Source organism: Anabrus simplex, chromosome 1 (genome assembly GCF_040414725.1).
Source record: "Anabrus simplex isolate iqAnaSimp1 chromosome 1, ASM4041472v1, whole genome shotgun sequence".
NCBI lineage: Eukaryota > Metazoa > Arthropoda > Insecta > Orthoptera > Tettigoniidae > Anabrus > Anabrus simplex.
The window spans coordinates 732,329,916-732,346,455 of NC_090265.1; positions in this window are offsets into that span (position 1 = coordinate 732,329,916).

Sequence of the window (16,540 nt, forward strand, 5' to 3'; positions counted from 1 at the left end):
TTGAACCATAAATGTCTCACTGATCGCTACTGCTTTATGCTCACGTAGAGGCAGTGCATGTGTGGTTGAGCATGGGATTCGTTCGCTGCACCATCTGTACAGGCTTAACGATCCATCTTTGCGTGTGCACTAGGTGACTAATTCTTTGTCCAGTGAGCTTACAGTTGAAAGAAATGATATGGAACATATATGAATGAATTAATTAATTAGGCCTACCCTACATATTAAAAATGGAACACAGTTACATAAAGAACAATAATCATAGTAAATTACATTTTATACAATTCTGGTCATCTGAAATGACTTGGCTTGTTTCACTCGTGCACTTTCGTACAGTGTTTCTTCTTTCATAAACTCTTTTTAGCATCCCCCATTTGTCACTCTTCCAGTCCACCTGATCTTTTCCATCCTCTACTCCACCCCCCACCCCCGTTTCTGCTCATCTCCCTTCCTTATTGCCCAAGTCATAACACTGTCATCATCATCATTTCCCATTATCCTGCTGTAGCCAGGTAGGGGCAAATATGGTTCCTCTCCCCTTACTTTGGTCTTTCCACCACTCCTCCTCCAACACTGTGTCCCAGTCCAGGTTTCTTTCTATAATACTGCATTGGATTGTGTCCTTCCATCTCAGTCGTGGTCTTCCGCAGCCTCTCCTTCCTTGCATTTGCATTTCCATCACCTTTTTTGGCATTCTTTCGTCACTCATTCACTTTATGTGCCCGAACCATCTTAATCGGCTCTTCTCTATTCCATCATTCATTTTTTCCACTGCAATTTCTTCCCGGATTTTCTCATTCCTTATTTTGTCTCTTCTACTCTTCTGTATCATACTCCTCAAGAACTTCATTTCTACTGCCTGTATTAGACTCTCATCCTTTGTCATTGTCCATGTTTCTGCTCTGTAAGTTGTTGGGTACGTAATACATCTTGTACATAGTTTCCTTTGCTTCCATTGGCACATCTTTGTCCCATAACATGTTTCTTACACTATAATAGAAACAGCTTCCAGCTTGAATCCTCTTACTAATTTTAGCATCCAGGTGAGCATTCTCCATTAATTCACTCCCCGGGTATTTGAACGTCTGCCATCCATTACTATTGTAAACAGGATTGATGGTAGAACACTTCCCTGTCTAGTGATTTTGAACCAATTTGTCCTGCCAACTTGTGTTTGAATGCAACTACAACATTCCATGTACATTGCCATGATCATTTTTATTAATCCCTGACCAATTCCTTTTTGCACCAGAGTTTCCCAAACTTTATGCTGGGGACACTGTCGTGTGCCTTTTCAACGTCAATGAATGTCATCACCATATCATTTCCATACTCCCATTTAGTAGTCTCATAATGAAAATGGGCTATATTGTTGACCTTCCACTTCTGAAAACAAACTGATTTTCCTGTATCTGATGTTCAACCATCAACCTTACCCTACTTTCCAGTATCCTCTCCATTATCTCACCAACATGGGATATCAGAGTAATTCCCCTGTAGTTCTTCAATACTTTCTTATCACCTTTCTTGAAAATTGGGATGATTATTCCTTTTTGCCAATCCTCAGGTACCTCCTTATTCTCCCAGACACTCCTGAGAACTCAATATGTCCATTGCAGGCTTACAGCTCCAGCTGACTTTATCATCTACACTGAAATTTCATCTACTCCAGCAGGTTTTCCATTCTTCATCTTAATTACTGCCATTTCAATGTCATTCATTGTAATTTCCTTTATCCATTTCTTCATCAATTAATTGCCTTTCCTGGTGGTCCATTGAATGACTGTCATTATTTCTCACATTCAGCAACTTCTGAAAATACTCTCTCCATCTTGTTCTTTCTTCTGGCTTTGTTAATATTATGCCGTCTTCATCCTTCACAAATCTGGTGTTTACTTGATCTTTCTTTTTGTTTCTTAAGATACCATACAAGCATTTCTTGCTGCCCTGCATATAATCTCTCAGTTTCTGCATGAAATTCCTCTTCTTCCTCCACTACTTTCTTGACCAAATTCTTTGTCTTCACATATTTTTTTCTACTTTCTTCAGTCTTAGATTTTTTCCATGCCATTTTCTATTCCTTCACTTTAATCTTTACCCTATCATTCCACCAGTGTCTCTCTTTGTCTATTTCCTGATGTTCTACCACATACCTTTTCTGCACATCCAACCAGTGCTTCCTTAAATCTTTTCCATTCATCTTCAACATTCCTCATATCTGTCCTGGATACCAAGGGTATTATTTTCCTTTAAATTATTCTTATATGCTTTTCTCCTTCAACTTCCATACTTTAATTCTTTTCTGTCTTCTTAATGGGGGTTTTTCAGTCTTTCCCACTTTCAGTTTTCCTATCACAACTCTATGATCTCCACCAAAGGCTTCTTCAAGCATGGCTGTAACATCTAAAAGGTTCTTCCGGTGTTCTTTCTCGATGATTATATAATCAGTCATGGTCTTTGTTCGTCTGTCTTCCCAACCATACCTTGTAATCTTCCGACTGTTCTTCCTAAACCAAGTGTTTCCAGCAATCATTTGGTTCCTCATGCAAAAATCCACCAACAACTTGCCTTCTGGATTTACATTTCCATATCCAAAGGGCCCTACAACATCTTCCTTTCCTTGTCTTTCCTTCCAACTTGTGCATTTAGATCTCCCATCAATAGCACTTCCTTATCTTCTATGTGTCTCTCCACTTCCTCTAAAAAAGTCCTGTAGATGTTCATCTATGCAACCCGTTTGTGGGGCATACAACTGGAATAGATCTTTCATGCCATTTTCAAACTGGAGTCTCATCACCATCATCTTATCCCTGATATATTTTGTAGACTCCACATATTCTTGGATGTTTTTTCTTCTTCTTTTCTAAGTATGATGACCACTCCATTCTTTGCTTCAGGTCCTCTGCTGTAATACAGCCCGTATCCTTTCAGAGAAATCTCTGCCGTACCCCTCTTCTTGGTCTCCCACAGTCCAAGTATGGTTATATATTTTTCTTTCGTGAAGTCAACCAGTTCTTCTGTCTTTCCCGTCAGTGTCAGGACATTTACTATCGCAGTCTTGATGTACTTTGGTGCTGGTTGCCCACTTCTCACAGTTCACCCAGCACCCAAAGAGCTGCGTGTCGCTTTCACCAGGGGACGCCCTAACCTTTTCCGGGGCACCATATCTGCCTTATCCATATAGGCTATTGTTACGATGGGCTCGCCATACCCAAAGGCATTTTATACCTACTGCCAGGTTCAAACTTAGGTCGTCCCTAACATGGAGACAGACGCCTTTCTTAGCTGCTCCTCTGGAGTACAGATGCTACGGATTTGCTCCTTCTGCCATCTCCACCATACCGAAGTTCATCTTCTCTGCCATAGATGCCGTTAAGGACTTCACCCATAACCCAGGGCAGGGGCCCTCTATATTTATGACCCCTGGAGAGAGGGTGTCCCAGTATTTTAAAACCCCCAGGAATTGGGCTACACTGTATAGAGCCTAAATCACACAAAGTACTATGCTAGTCTTTTTTTATCAAACCTCTTTCTAAATTACTGTAAGTCAGCCTGCCATTTCTATTAAATGCTCACCGGGCGAGTTGGCCGTGTGGTTAGGGGCGAGCAGCTGTGAGCTCGCATACGGGAGATAGTGGGTTTGAATCCCACTCTCGGCAGACCTGAAGATGGTTTTCCGTGGTTTCCCATTTTCACACCAGGAAAATGCTGGGGTTGTACCTTAAGGCCACGGCCGCTTCCTTCCCATTTCTAGGCCTTTCCTGTCCCATCGTCGCCATAAGACCTATCTGTGTCGGTGCGACGTACAGCAAATAACCAAAAAAACCAACTATTAAATGTTCCATTGGCTCTAACTACTACAAAATTTGTCAGAATCTTTACAAGGATGAAAACCTTAACACCTTACATATATAGACAGGAGGTATGTATCCACAGATCTTCAATGATAAAGATACTAAGAAATTTCAGACTGCATTGCAAATTGCCGTTTACAATTAGAACAGGGTTAAGATTGGGAGATGGTTTATCACCATTGCTTTACAGCTGTGCTCCAGAATACGTGATGAGGGAATGGGTACAACGACAATCCTAAGACAATAATAATTGGAACCAAGAAAGATCAAATAAACTTAACCCTCTTGCTCTCAGCTTATATACAGGGGTTTGCTTGAAGCAGCTCAAACTAATTTCTGTGATTTTGCAATCAAATTACAAAAAATCAACACAAAGTTTAACACGTTCAGTATTAATATAAAGTAAATCACACCAGTATAGGAAACTATGAGAATTCCAGAAATGAATTTACCTTGGACGTATTATGGTTCATTGTGTGGGTTACTGTAGTCACGTCCTAGTTTGTGAACCATGAGCAACAGCTGAGTGGCCTAGTAAGTGGTCCTGAGAATCGGGATACACCAAAGTTAATAAACAATGTTGACGAAACAAAGTTAATAAACGATGTTAACATTGTGTCCACACCAAATAAACTTTTGTTAACAAACTTCTTTAACATTGTGTCCAAACCAAAATATCTGTTTGTAAGGTTACAATGGATAGGGTCAGGAAGAAGAAAATACTTACAGCTGCATCTTTCATTATTTTAATGAGTGCAATTAGAGAAAAGTGCAGATGCAAAGTGTGACAAAGAAAAATATTGGAAAAGCATTCAGAATTAAGTTTGGAGAGGACACTTATGTCAGAACTTTTAATTCTTGATGCAGCAGGCTTTCAGAATTTTCTGAGAATGTCTCCACATGACTTTCAGTTCTTGTTGACAGTAATTGGGCCTGAAATTGCAAGAAATGATACAAATTATCAGAATGCCATCTCCATTAATGATAGGCTTGGTATAACTTTAAGATTCCTAGCAACTGGTGACTCCTACACTTCACTTATGTATTTGTCTAGAGTATCAAAACAAGCAATTTCAGTTATTGTGCCTGAGGTTTGTGAAGCTTTATACAAAAACTCAAGGAATTGGTAAAGGTAAGAAACAAATATAATATTTATGTAATCTATTTAGGCTAGTATTATTCTGATTATACACAAGTGGTTATGGAAGGTTAGGTTATTCAGTGAGGAGCGAAACTGGAAATTACTTAATTATATTTACCACAATCCACTTTAAAAATAAGTTTAATTCACCATATATATGAAGGGGTTAAAGGTATAGTGGTGTAAGTCACTTTATCATCGTTTTTAGGAAATGAGCATAATGCGAAAGGTATTGTAGTTAATTCAGTAGACAAGTTTTTGTGATGGTATTGTTTTAGAGGTACTACGTAGGTCCAAACTTAGGGATTAGGCTTGATTTGAAATTTTTTTTGCTCAAAAGTTGTACCTCACGCACTAACCAAAGTCACTTGCACCACTGTGCCTTACCAAAGCCTGTGACATACACCACTGTATGACCTAAAACCAAAGACTTACACCACTATGGACATCAACAAAATGATGTAAAGTTGACTTGCACTTCTCAAACACATTTTTATTGAACATTACACAAAGTATAAGAATAATACAAACAATTTAATTTTTTATCACGAATGGAGTCTTAATGTTTTTAACATGGCAATACGGATTCAGTCTATTTCATCAGGATATGTGGTTTCCACAATTTCCAGAGGTCCAACATCTACAAGCTCCTCACCTTCTTCAATAGTGGTTCACAGGGAAACGAAGAATTCATGTTTCACTGGTGGAATGTATGGCAGAAGATCAAGCATATCTTTCTTTTTAGCCTCGGTAACAGGCCTTCCCCTTGGGTACAAAACATCTTGAGAAACGTTGGCCAGAGAATGTCGCCTACCGGGCTTTGCTGCCTTTAGATTTAGTTTAGAAAATGGGATATCCTCATTCACAGTTTCTTTGTAGAAGAGAGTGTAAGGTTGATCTTTCAAAATTCGTATCCATTGAATTTTCAACCAATTAACAGCAATGTTGTTCTCATTTTTCTTTCGTCGCGTGATACAACTTTCCAACTTTGCAACAGATTTGAAATCCTCTCGGCTCATTTTCGTCACCATGAATGGATTGTTCCTTCGGCACTTCATTATGATACTGTACCAGTCGTCTGCAGTATAAATGGACTTGTTCTTTGCGTACGATTCAATTGATCCAAATTCAGCGTCGTTGGGTAGAAAAGAGTGGCCACTTACCATAAATTTGTGATCGATAATTTCTGCATTGCTTTGAGGGCCCTGTATGTACTTCATGAGGTACAAGGAAAACTTAATATTACGGTTTTGGCCCGTGCATGCGTCACTGTACAACACTATGTGCCTAGCAGATGACGCTCTTGCTGCAAGATGTTTGACGATACAGGAACCAATCTCTTGAGACCCACGAGAAGCGATCGTTTCATCCCAGCAGAACATGAAGCCTAAACCTGTTCCAAGTTCATGGCAGCCAAGGTTATAACAATACATATTCCGCTTATAGTAAGCCACGGACGTCGTCAAAACAGGAAATGGCAAAGCCTTTTCGAGGTCGAATGTCAGACCATAGAAAGATTCGTCTTCCCGTGCTTTCACTTTGTCCCGATCTCTAGCCTCTCTCACCTTTTCGGCATTTCTGAGGTGTGATTCTTTTTCAGCCTTCAGCTTTGTAGATTCGTCTTCATCTTCACACACTTCAATCTTCTTGTCAAGCACATCGCATCTGGTGCACGTATCTTTAAGAGGCCGGTGGAAATGCAAGTTGAACTCATTGCTAAAGGTTCGACGGTAGATGGCTTCAGAAACAGGAATATCACCTTTTTCCGTGCACTTTTCTTTGTACAGTTCATACATTGTACGTACATTCATGTCAGGAGGAAGGTATTTCCTGTTAGGGTTCTCTGATCTACTGTAGTGCGATTGATACGATGGGAAAGATGCTATGTGGTCACGCACACCATTCATGGCAGCCTCCGGTGTTTTATTTTTGGGGGGATGGCGTCCTCGGCCATCACTTCCTGGTTGTTGACCCTCTCGTACTTTTTGTATTGCCCTTGTCATTCGCCCATCCGAAACTTGGAGTGTTTGTAAGAAAAAACGCTTGCACACAGTAACGCTATTGCCTCTGACTTGGAATCTGAAGCTGTTTGAAACAGACTTTGCATTTCTCGTTGAATTTCGTGGGCGTCTTACATTAGGTTTCTGTTGCACAATCAAACCACATAAAAATACGTTTTGTTCAGAAAAACTGCTTAGCTTCCAAAAGGTGTCGAAAATTTCTCGCCTCGCCACTTCAGGTACGTTCTCCACACACTTTTTTTTACATTTACAATCAAAGTTCTGATACAGCTTACCGGCCACTTCTTTTCCTCTAGAGGACACGTACGGGAGCCCTGAATTTCGTGCTCGCTTTCGCTTTTGAGCTTTACTTTCGTGTTTTTGTCTTCTCCTCGTTCTCGGGTGAGCGTTTTCTCGATTCTCAGAAGTTCCAGCAGTAGGAAATTCGCTGGAATGGTTGCGCTGGCGTCCGCCGTCTACCTCTGCATCTCCTTCTGATTCTGAAACAACAAACATCTTGTTACACTTACTACCGAAATAAAAAACTGCAGGGGAAGCTTCGATTCAGCATTCAAAATTACGTGAAAAACGATACTCAACACGACCATTTTCAATAATCACAGAAAATTCACTAAAAACATCACTCTTCATGCATTTTTCTCCATTTTTCCTTTCTTTTTTTCCGAACCGATTACAAAGGTGTATTATTCAGGGAATAGTAGACCAAAAGGACCTAAGGCATAATCTAATGTAAGTACTTGCTAAAAACGTTGCAACAAAATAGGTTAGTAGGTGAGTAACTGAGAGGTTAGAAGGTGAATAGTACTTACCATCATCTGTTTCTGATGTGTTTTCTCCTTGTTCACGCTCCCATTCATCACTGGACTCCAGCTCATCCAACGGATCACTTAAACTTATTTCAGAATCCATCGTTTCTTTGAGTATTCACGCATGCATTCAACACTCGATGAACATCGCGGAACAATTACAACCACACTGGTGTAAGTCTGACTCACACCACTTCAGTTATCAGCAAAACAGATGATCCATTACCAGTCTAACTTGTGCTGCCATCTAACGACGAAATGAGTGAAGCTCTGACTTACTCCACTTTTTCTATGAACAGTTTTTTATTTCTACATCGCCTTTCTGTGCCTAAGTCAACTTCTACCGAAAATTGACTTACACCACTTTGACTTTAACCCCTTCATATTAAAAGTACATTAAAATATTACTAAAACATTACAACCGGGCGAGTTGGCCGTGCGCGTAGAGGCGCGCGGCTGTGAGCTTGCATCCGGGAGATAGTAGGTTCGAATCCCACTATCGGCAGCCCTGAAGATGGTTTTCCGTGGTTTCCCATTTTCACACCAGGCAAATGCTGGGGCTGTACCTTAATTAAGGCCACGGTCACTTCCTTCCAACTCCTAGTCCTTTCCCATCCCATCGTCGCCATAAGACCTATCTGTGTCGGTGCGACGTAAAGCCCCTAGCAAAAAATAAAAAATAAAAAAAATTACAATACAAAAATAAAACTACCGTACCTTAGAACATAGCTAGAAGAATACAAAATTAAGAATACATTATAACTTGCATTACACCCGTACATACACTTCCAAACTCGTGCTCTCAATCCCACACTTTCCCCCACTCACTCACACTCACCCACACTCGCAATCCTACTCAACCCCACCCTATACTACACCAAGATGTGTAACATTTCACATTGAGGATGTACAAGTGGACTTCGACCGTGATGATACCTCACAACGCAAAAGAAAAAAGGAAAAGGACTGGTAAAAGCACTGATGATATAAAATCAGAGGCTTACAGTGCATTTCAGCAAGTGGCACAAGCACCAGCGACACCAGATGATGATTTTGGTGTGTTATATCATATATATGTTACCACATGTGTCTTTGATGTGAAATGTTACACGTTATGGTAAATGATTACAATACAAAATTTTTAAAAATTACTACATAACAAGAATAGAAATACATTAAAACATAGCAGAATAATTACAATTAAATATACAATTAGAATATAGCATAAAAAATACTTCACATTATGAAGTTTGTTCACTTGGAATTTCTAATAATATAGCTTCACCACCTTCATTAGGAAATTGTTCCATTGACGCTTTAAATATTATATTATGCATTTCAAACTTCACTCTTGCCAGAAGATGAGGATTGTTTTTAAATTGGCGCAGTTCATTGCCAATGAAACGTCCATACACATCAAAATCATCCTGGCGCTAGTGCCACTTGCTGGAATGCACTGTATGCCTCCGATATATCGTCAGTGCTTTTACCATTTCTTTTCCTTTTTCTTTTTGGTTGAATTTGTTGTGAGGAGGTACTGCTTCCTTGAGTACTCCCCTCCATTTCCATCAGTGGAGGAAACTGACTTTCAGTGTTCACACTGCATATATCGTCAGGGTCGAAGTCCACTTGTGTATCATCAATCTGAAATGTTACAAGTTTTGTTATGATAAATGTTGAAACACGATTGGTTCTTGACATTTTCATAGGCATACTATTTTCTTTGGTCTTAAATTAAATTATTAAAAGGGCACTCAACCATAATTTTTGAGTGTAAGTTAAGGTACTATGAAACCTTTATTTGTTTGCTCATTTCAGGTTCCACAAGTTGACACAGACTGGTTAAGAATAGAGAGAGGATTTTCTGGAGTATGGAATTTCAGTCACTGTATTGGGGCAATAGATGGTAAACATGTGGTACTACAATCCCCTCCAAATAGTGGTAGCCACTATTACAACTACAAAGGCACCCAAAGCATAGTACTTTTGGCTGCAGTGGATGCAAATTACATGTTTACTTATTTTGATGTCGGTTCTAATGGAGACTATCAGAAGGTGGATTGTATGTCAATTCTAGTCTATATCCAGCAATTACGAATGACCTATTAGATATTCCGAAACCCTGCCCACTTCCTGGGAGAGAGATTGATACTCCATATGTATTTGTAGCCGATGAAGAATTTCCATTGTGCACGAATATCATGAAACCATTCCATGGTAGTTTTGAAAGGGGATCACCTGAAAGGATATACAACTATCGGCTTAGCAGGGCTCGGCGGGTGGTTGAAAATGTGTTTGGAATAATGACAGCAAAATTCAGAGTATTCAGAAAACCACTAATGCTTGTTCCAGCTAAAGCTAGAATTATTGTGACTGCATGTATTGTACTTCACAACTTTTTGCATAGAAATAAAGCTGCAAGAAATACATACAGTCCTCCAGGTTCATTTGATATTGAAGATACTGAAAATGGGACAGTCACTCCAGGTTTATGGAGACTGGATGAATTTGAACTGCAACCTATACAGGAGGACAAGGTAGGCCAGCACAAGATGCGAATAATGTGCGCCTTGAATTTACAACTTTTTGAGTGAGGAAGGAAGTGTGCCATGGCAAGATAATGTGCATAAATCTGTTTTGGTTAGTGCAATGGGATTGTTATTCTTCTATGGCATATTTGTTTACATAGCTTGTTAGTATAATAATGTAATCACAATACTGTTCTTATGATACATAAATTTTTATTTGACTCTTACATGCTAATAGAAAAATAAGTATGCTACTATTACTATGTTTTTAACTCTTTTCAAACCAAGGGGTCACCTACATATTGAGTCCCCTAACAGTAATGTACATATATTTATGTATGGATAATCTCAATGTTAAGAATGATATATGTGTAAAATAATAAATAGCCTACATGTTTACTTACCTCTACCTGTACATTGCTTATTGTGGTCTCACTATCTTCTTCCCTTACCATAAACGCTAGCATGCTCTTATATGCAAACCATTTTGGTGTATAAACACCATGCTGCATTCACAGGATTGTACTAGACCTGCTTATGAACTTCAACTGCATTTGTTTCGGCACAAAATAGCAACACCTCCTAGATAATAAGGCCTCACAACTGTTCGGCATGTCTACCGTGACGTCACTACCGGGAGGCAAACTTGAACCTTCTCAGTGTTAAGAAAGCAATGAGTGTGGCAACGTGTTGGTGCAATTATGTAGAAGTGTTTTAATTATTTTAATTGTACCAGTTGCGAATCGTTGTGTACAATGGTGCTAAAGTGTTGTGTGCCCAACTGCAAGGGAAATTACGATAATGATAACAAAGTCCATGTGTTTAAGTTCCCGAAAGATGAGGTTATGCAGCAGAGATGGTTACGTGCAATTCCAAGACAAGATTACAGAGTTACTAAATACTCGGTGGTGAGTAACTGTTACTTTTACATTCTCACATAATCATAATGCACATAGGCGTATTAGGTATTAAATTACACGCAGCAACTGGTGATATGTAGGTATGTTTACTCTCGTAAGATATGAGGTTATGTTAGCTTACAATCAAGGGATACATTATTATTATTATTACCCAAATTAGATTTATTATACACATTAAACTACATGCCTACATATGTAGGCCTATTCACTCTGTAAATGCATGAAGTTGGCTCACAGTGGTATCTTATTTTATAGGTATGCCACAGACATTTCAAAGCCAGTGATGTCTTGTGGGAAGTAACTGCTACTGATTCAAAGACAGGAAAAACTTTAACTGCTCCTCTTCCAAGTCCACGACTGTCAGAGAATGCAGTCCCCTGTATCTTTCCCAACTGTCCATCATATTTATCTTCACATTCTACCAGTTCAAGAGAAGAACCGGACAAAAAAAGAAGTAGAATAGAGAGGGAATCAATAAACAGAGCAATTGAAGATAGTATCAACAGTCATGCCTCATACACAGACAGAATTTCAGTCCACAATCTAACACAACTGAAAAGTAAAATAAACATGTTGATGTTACCTGATGGTTGGTGTACTGTTGTGAAGGAAATGCAAGTAATTTTTCTGTACATGGATACATTAAAGCAACCACATTGCATAGCATATATAATAATTGAAGAGGACATGACCTCAAAAGTGTATTCTAAAGGGGTTTTATTGCAGTGTAAATTTTCTAATGTAGACAAAATTACCAACACAAATGAAGTACATTCTTTAGTTACAAAATTCCATAGGTACATTACAGGGAATGAGTGTAACAGTGTGCAGAAAGATACAACAAATAAGTTAATTCTAGGCCTAGTGGGTGAATTGATCACTGAGGAAGATGACCCCACGTTTAATTTAATAAAATCACAGTTAAAACTTTCCTTAGTTCCTAAACACAAAAGGGAGTATGATAATGATTTTCTTGTTATTTGTTCAATCTTCCAACTGATTTCTCCTCATGCTTACAAATTTATGAGACATAGAAGTAATTTAATTTTGCCACATGTTAATACATTGAAAAGAGTATGTTCCAGTCTGAATGGTAGCCCAATATTAGAACAGAACCCTACATATTTTCTAGAATATATAAAACAGAAAGTTCAAGGTTTTCAACAGAACGACAAATTTGTAACATTGATGGTAGATGAAATTCACATTAAACCATACATGGACTTCAAGGGAGGGAACATTGTAGGCTCATGTGCTAACACTACCAATGTTGCTACATCAGCACATGTCTTTATGATTCAGAGCATTTTATCATCAAAGAAGGAAGTAGTTCATATTCTCCCTGTGTCCAAGTTAACAGGTGATGATTTACACAGTATCATGTCAAAGGTTATTGTTGGTTTGGAATCTATGGGATTTAATGTTCTGGCTGTTGTGACCGATAATAATGCTCTCAACACCAAAGCAATGTCAAAATTTTCAAATCCACCTCAACTTAAAACTGAGTATTGTAATCCTGGAAATCCTAACAAGTCTCTTTTTTATCTCATTGACACTGTGCATTTATTTAAATGCATCAGAAATAATTGGCTCAACCAGAAAACTAATGGTTTGGAATTTGTGTATCCTGACTTTGATGATTTTTCTAAAGTTAAAGTTGCATCTTTCAAAGCTATAAGGGACTTGTTTGAGGCTGAAGGGAATGACCTTGTAAAGCATGGGTATGGTTTGACTGTCAAAGCTCTATGGCCTTCAAGTTTTGAAAGACAAAATGTGAAATATGTGTGTCAGTTGTTTAATGACCATATAGTAAATGCTTTATTAGTTGTAGGAGAAAAGCACAATTTAACATCATATGAGGGCACAGCTGAATTTGTAAAAGTAATCACTACCTGGTGGCAGATTGTTAATGTAAAGACCCCTTTCAAAGGTGTAAGACTTAATGATAAATTTCAACAGCCTCTCACCAACAAACCTGGTGATGAACGGAAGGGTTTTTTAATGAAGTTTGTTCAGTGGTTAGATCACTGGGATAATCTAGGTCTGAAATGTGGCAAATTGTCTAGTCAAACGCATAGGGCTCTTACTCAAACAACTCACTGCCTTATACAGCTAACAGAGTTTTGTTCTGAAGTACTGAAATGGTCATATTTTCTTCCTGGAAAGTTTCAGACAGATGCATTAGAGGCACGATTTGGTGAATACAGGCAACTTGCAGGTGGCCAATACCATGTTTCTGTTCGACAGGTGTTTGAAATTGAGAAAAAAATAAGAATCTTGAATTCAATTGAACTTCCCATTTCTGATGGTAGGAAAATTGTTGTAAATGATATTGTTGATGAAGATATACTGTTAGATCATGATTATTGTGCAGTTTCCTCATTTCAAACATTTACAGGCGAGCTCAATGTAACAGACTCAGATCTTGACAGCACATCTGGTGTTGCAAGTGTTTTAACATACATAGCAGGTTATTGTTGTCATTCTCTTCTCAAGAAATTAAATTGTAATTACTGTGCAGATTTCTTAGTTTTGAAAGATGTTACTGTTAGAAACAGTCATCATAATGTTATTGACAGCCTCAATAGGGGCAATTTGAAATATCCTGCAGAAACAGCTGTACACTTAGTTACATACACATATGTCATCATAAAAGAGATGTTGAGGCCAGAAAGTGAGAGAAAATTCCTTAGCTTAAATAACCATAAGAAGTATGTAAGTGATGTGACCCTGCAAATTGTTCTCTCAGCTGATGAATGTATAGACGACAGGAATGAATGTACAGAGCACACTTCAGAATATTTGTATTACAACATTATTTGGAAGTGTACAACTATTCTAATAAATAACTACTGCAGGAACAAAACTAATGAATCCACAAAATATTGTACAAATTCAAGAAAGTCTGTAATTTTCTCAAAATAGGTGTGTACAGTACTCATGTAATAGGCAAAAGTATCGAAGTCATTTTGCATTACTAGCATGCTTGATATATGATGATATATAGCTTATTAACTTTAATGCCAATATGTTATAATTTGGACCTAGGCCTACCTACAGACCAGGTGAATGTTATGCTCCTCTTCCTTAATATTATGAACTCAGTGTCTTTCTAAATTTTCCCAAAATGGAAGTTTGTAAATAAATGTGAAGTTAGTGTATCATATTTTTGTAGTACAGTCTAAATGTTAGGCCTAAACTAATTTTATGCGTTCTCTTTTTAAAATCATTTACTGTCTATTCAGTGCCTATGCCAATTGAAATATGTTTGTGAATTTCAGTTCTGTGTCAGCCTGGAGTAAGTTAACATTGTAAATGCTGCCGTGATTTAAAACAGTGTGTTGTTTATCTTTAATGACAGTCTCTCTAAGATACGGTAATAACGGCAATATAATTCAATGTCCTCTAAAATTTAAACTTTATTTGTTGGTAAATAAGTTATTCCACAAGCTAAAAGCATTAAAATCATGTTTGTGTGTGACCATGCTTTGCGTTTCTTTGGATTGCGATCGCCTCCGTAGCGTGACGTCACAGCGCTGTTGTGAGGCCTTATTATCTAGGAGGTGTTGCAAAATAGTGGTATTCTGTTTACTCTTAGAATGTGATGATCGTGTTATGAACATCTGCTGGAATTGCTTCGGCACAAAATAGTGTTAAATTTTTGCCTGTGATCATTGTGTTAGTTGTTTTTAGACCTTTATGACTTAATTTTTGCACTGCTTTGCTTATTGGCTGATGATGACACTTCAAATGATTTGAAACTGGTCCCAAATGAACAGGTCGTAACTTCCATTTGGTTCAACTTAACAACAGAGTATTAAAAGGTGGATCCTTCCTTCTATTTAATATTGTATATTTCTCTATTAAATACGGAACAATCATAACTTTAAATGTACAGGGATTCGCATATCCCGATCGATAACGTATCACCCGAGCTCCAAGCGAGCATCACCCGAAATGTGAACATACAACAATCACCATTTCTACCAAGAGCAGCATCTCAAGGAACAAACGAAAAGATAAAGGAATGGTTGCCATAGTTACGAGATGGATAAACAATATTAACAATCAAACAGATAAAACTAAAGGAAAATCATAAAATAATTAAATAGCCAGGCCCAAAAATAGCCAAAAACAAAAATAAAAGAGAAATGAAAATAACACCCGTGAGATACGGAGAATACCATAAATCACACAAGCAGACAGCACAAATGCACACACAGAACAGAGACCCAAAATGATAAGAACCCATGATAGGTCAGTGTGCCAAGGCACATTATGGAAACCATCCGTATAGCATGACGTAATTTCATGGACTCACGAGCTTGATTCAGACACCACAGATCGTAATATTGAGTTGCCGTAAAGAGAGACAAGACTCACCCAAACTACAATCATAAAAGTCACCGTATGCATGCTGCATGATATATTCATATCGCCTCGCATGGACGAACATGAATATCAAATCATAGCGTAATATAATACCATATTTAAAATAGCTCAGCCATGATCGGAGACGACGAACAACAACAATGGTAGGTCTCCATGTAAAGTCACAAGCAAGCACACCAACTAAGCAAACAGATAAATACTATCCTCCATTCTCACGTGTATGTAAGGTACAAAGGAAAACAAACATACAAAGCAAAAGACAGAGATCTGCAGTAAACGAAAGTAAAAGATCTGTAGAACAAAAATCTCGTAATGTAACGTCCGTGCATCTATGGCAAACAAAACAAATCAGTACCTGCGTTATGCAGAGGTAGAACACAAAGGGTCTACGTAACTGGGAACATCAACTGTGGAATGAGAGTCGGTTACAGGAGAAGATAAATCCAAGTTAAAGAACACTTGTAATTCAACACGCTCATTTCAAATCCTTTTCTGTCCATCTTTCCGAGGACGTCCATTATTGTCCTCCCTATCAGACAGACTCCTCTCAAGAAAGTGGCCTAGAAACAAAGAATCTCAAAAAAGTTAGCCAAGAGCGCCATCTGTCAAGGAGAAGTATGTTACACGTCACGTTCGAGAACATACCATCAATGACGTTGATGACATAGCCACAGAGATATAATGTTTATGAATGGTGCAGTACCAAGGCAAGCTTGGTGTGGCACAGTCAGCAAAGAGGATGCACCTGGATGTGCTACGAGTAAGTGATATTCGGGTAAGGGGAGATAACGAGGAAGAGATAGGAGATTATAAAGTGTACTTGACGGGTGTTAAAAAGGGAAGGGCAGAGTGTGGAGTAGGGCTGTTTATCAGGAATA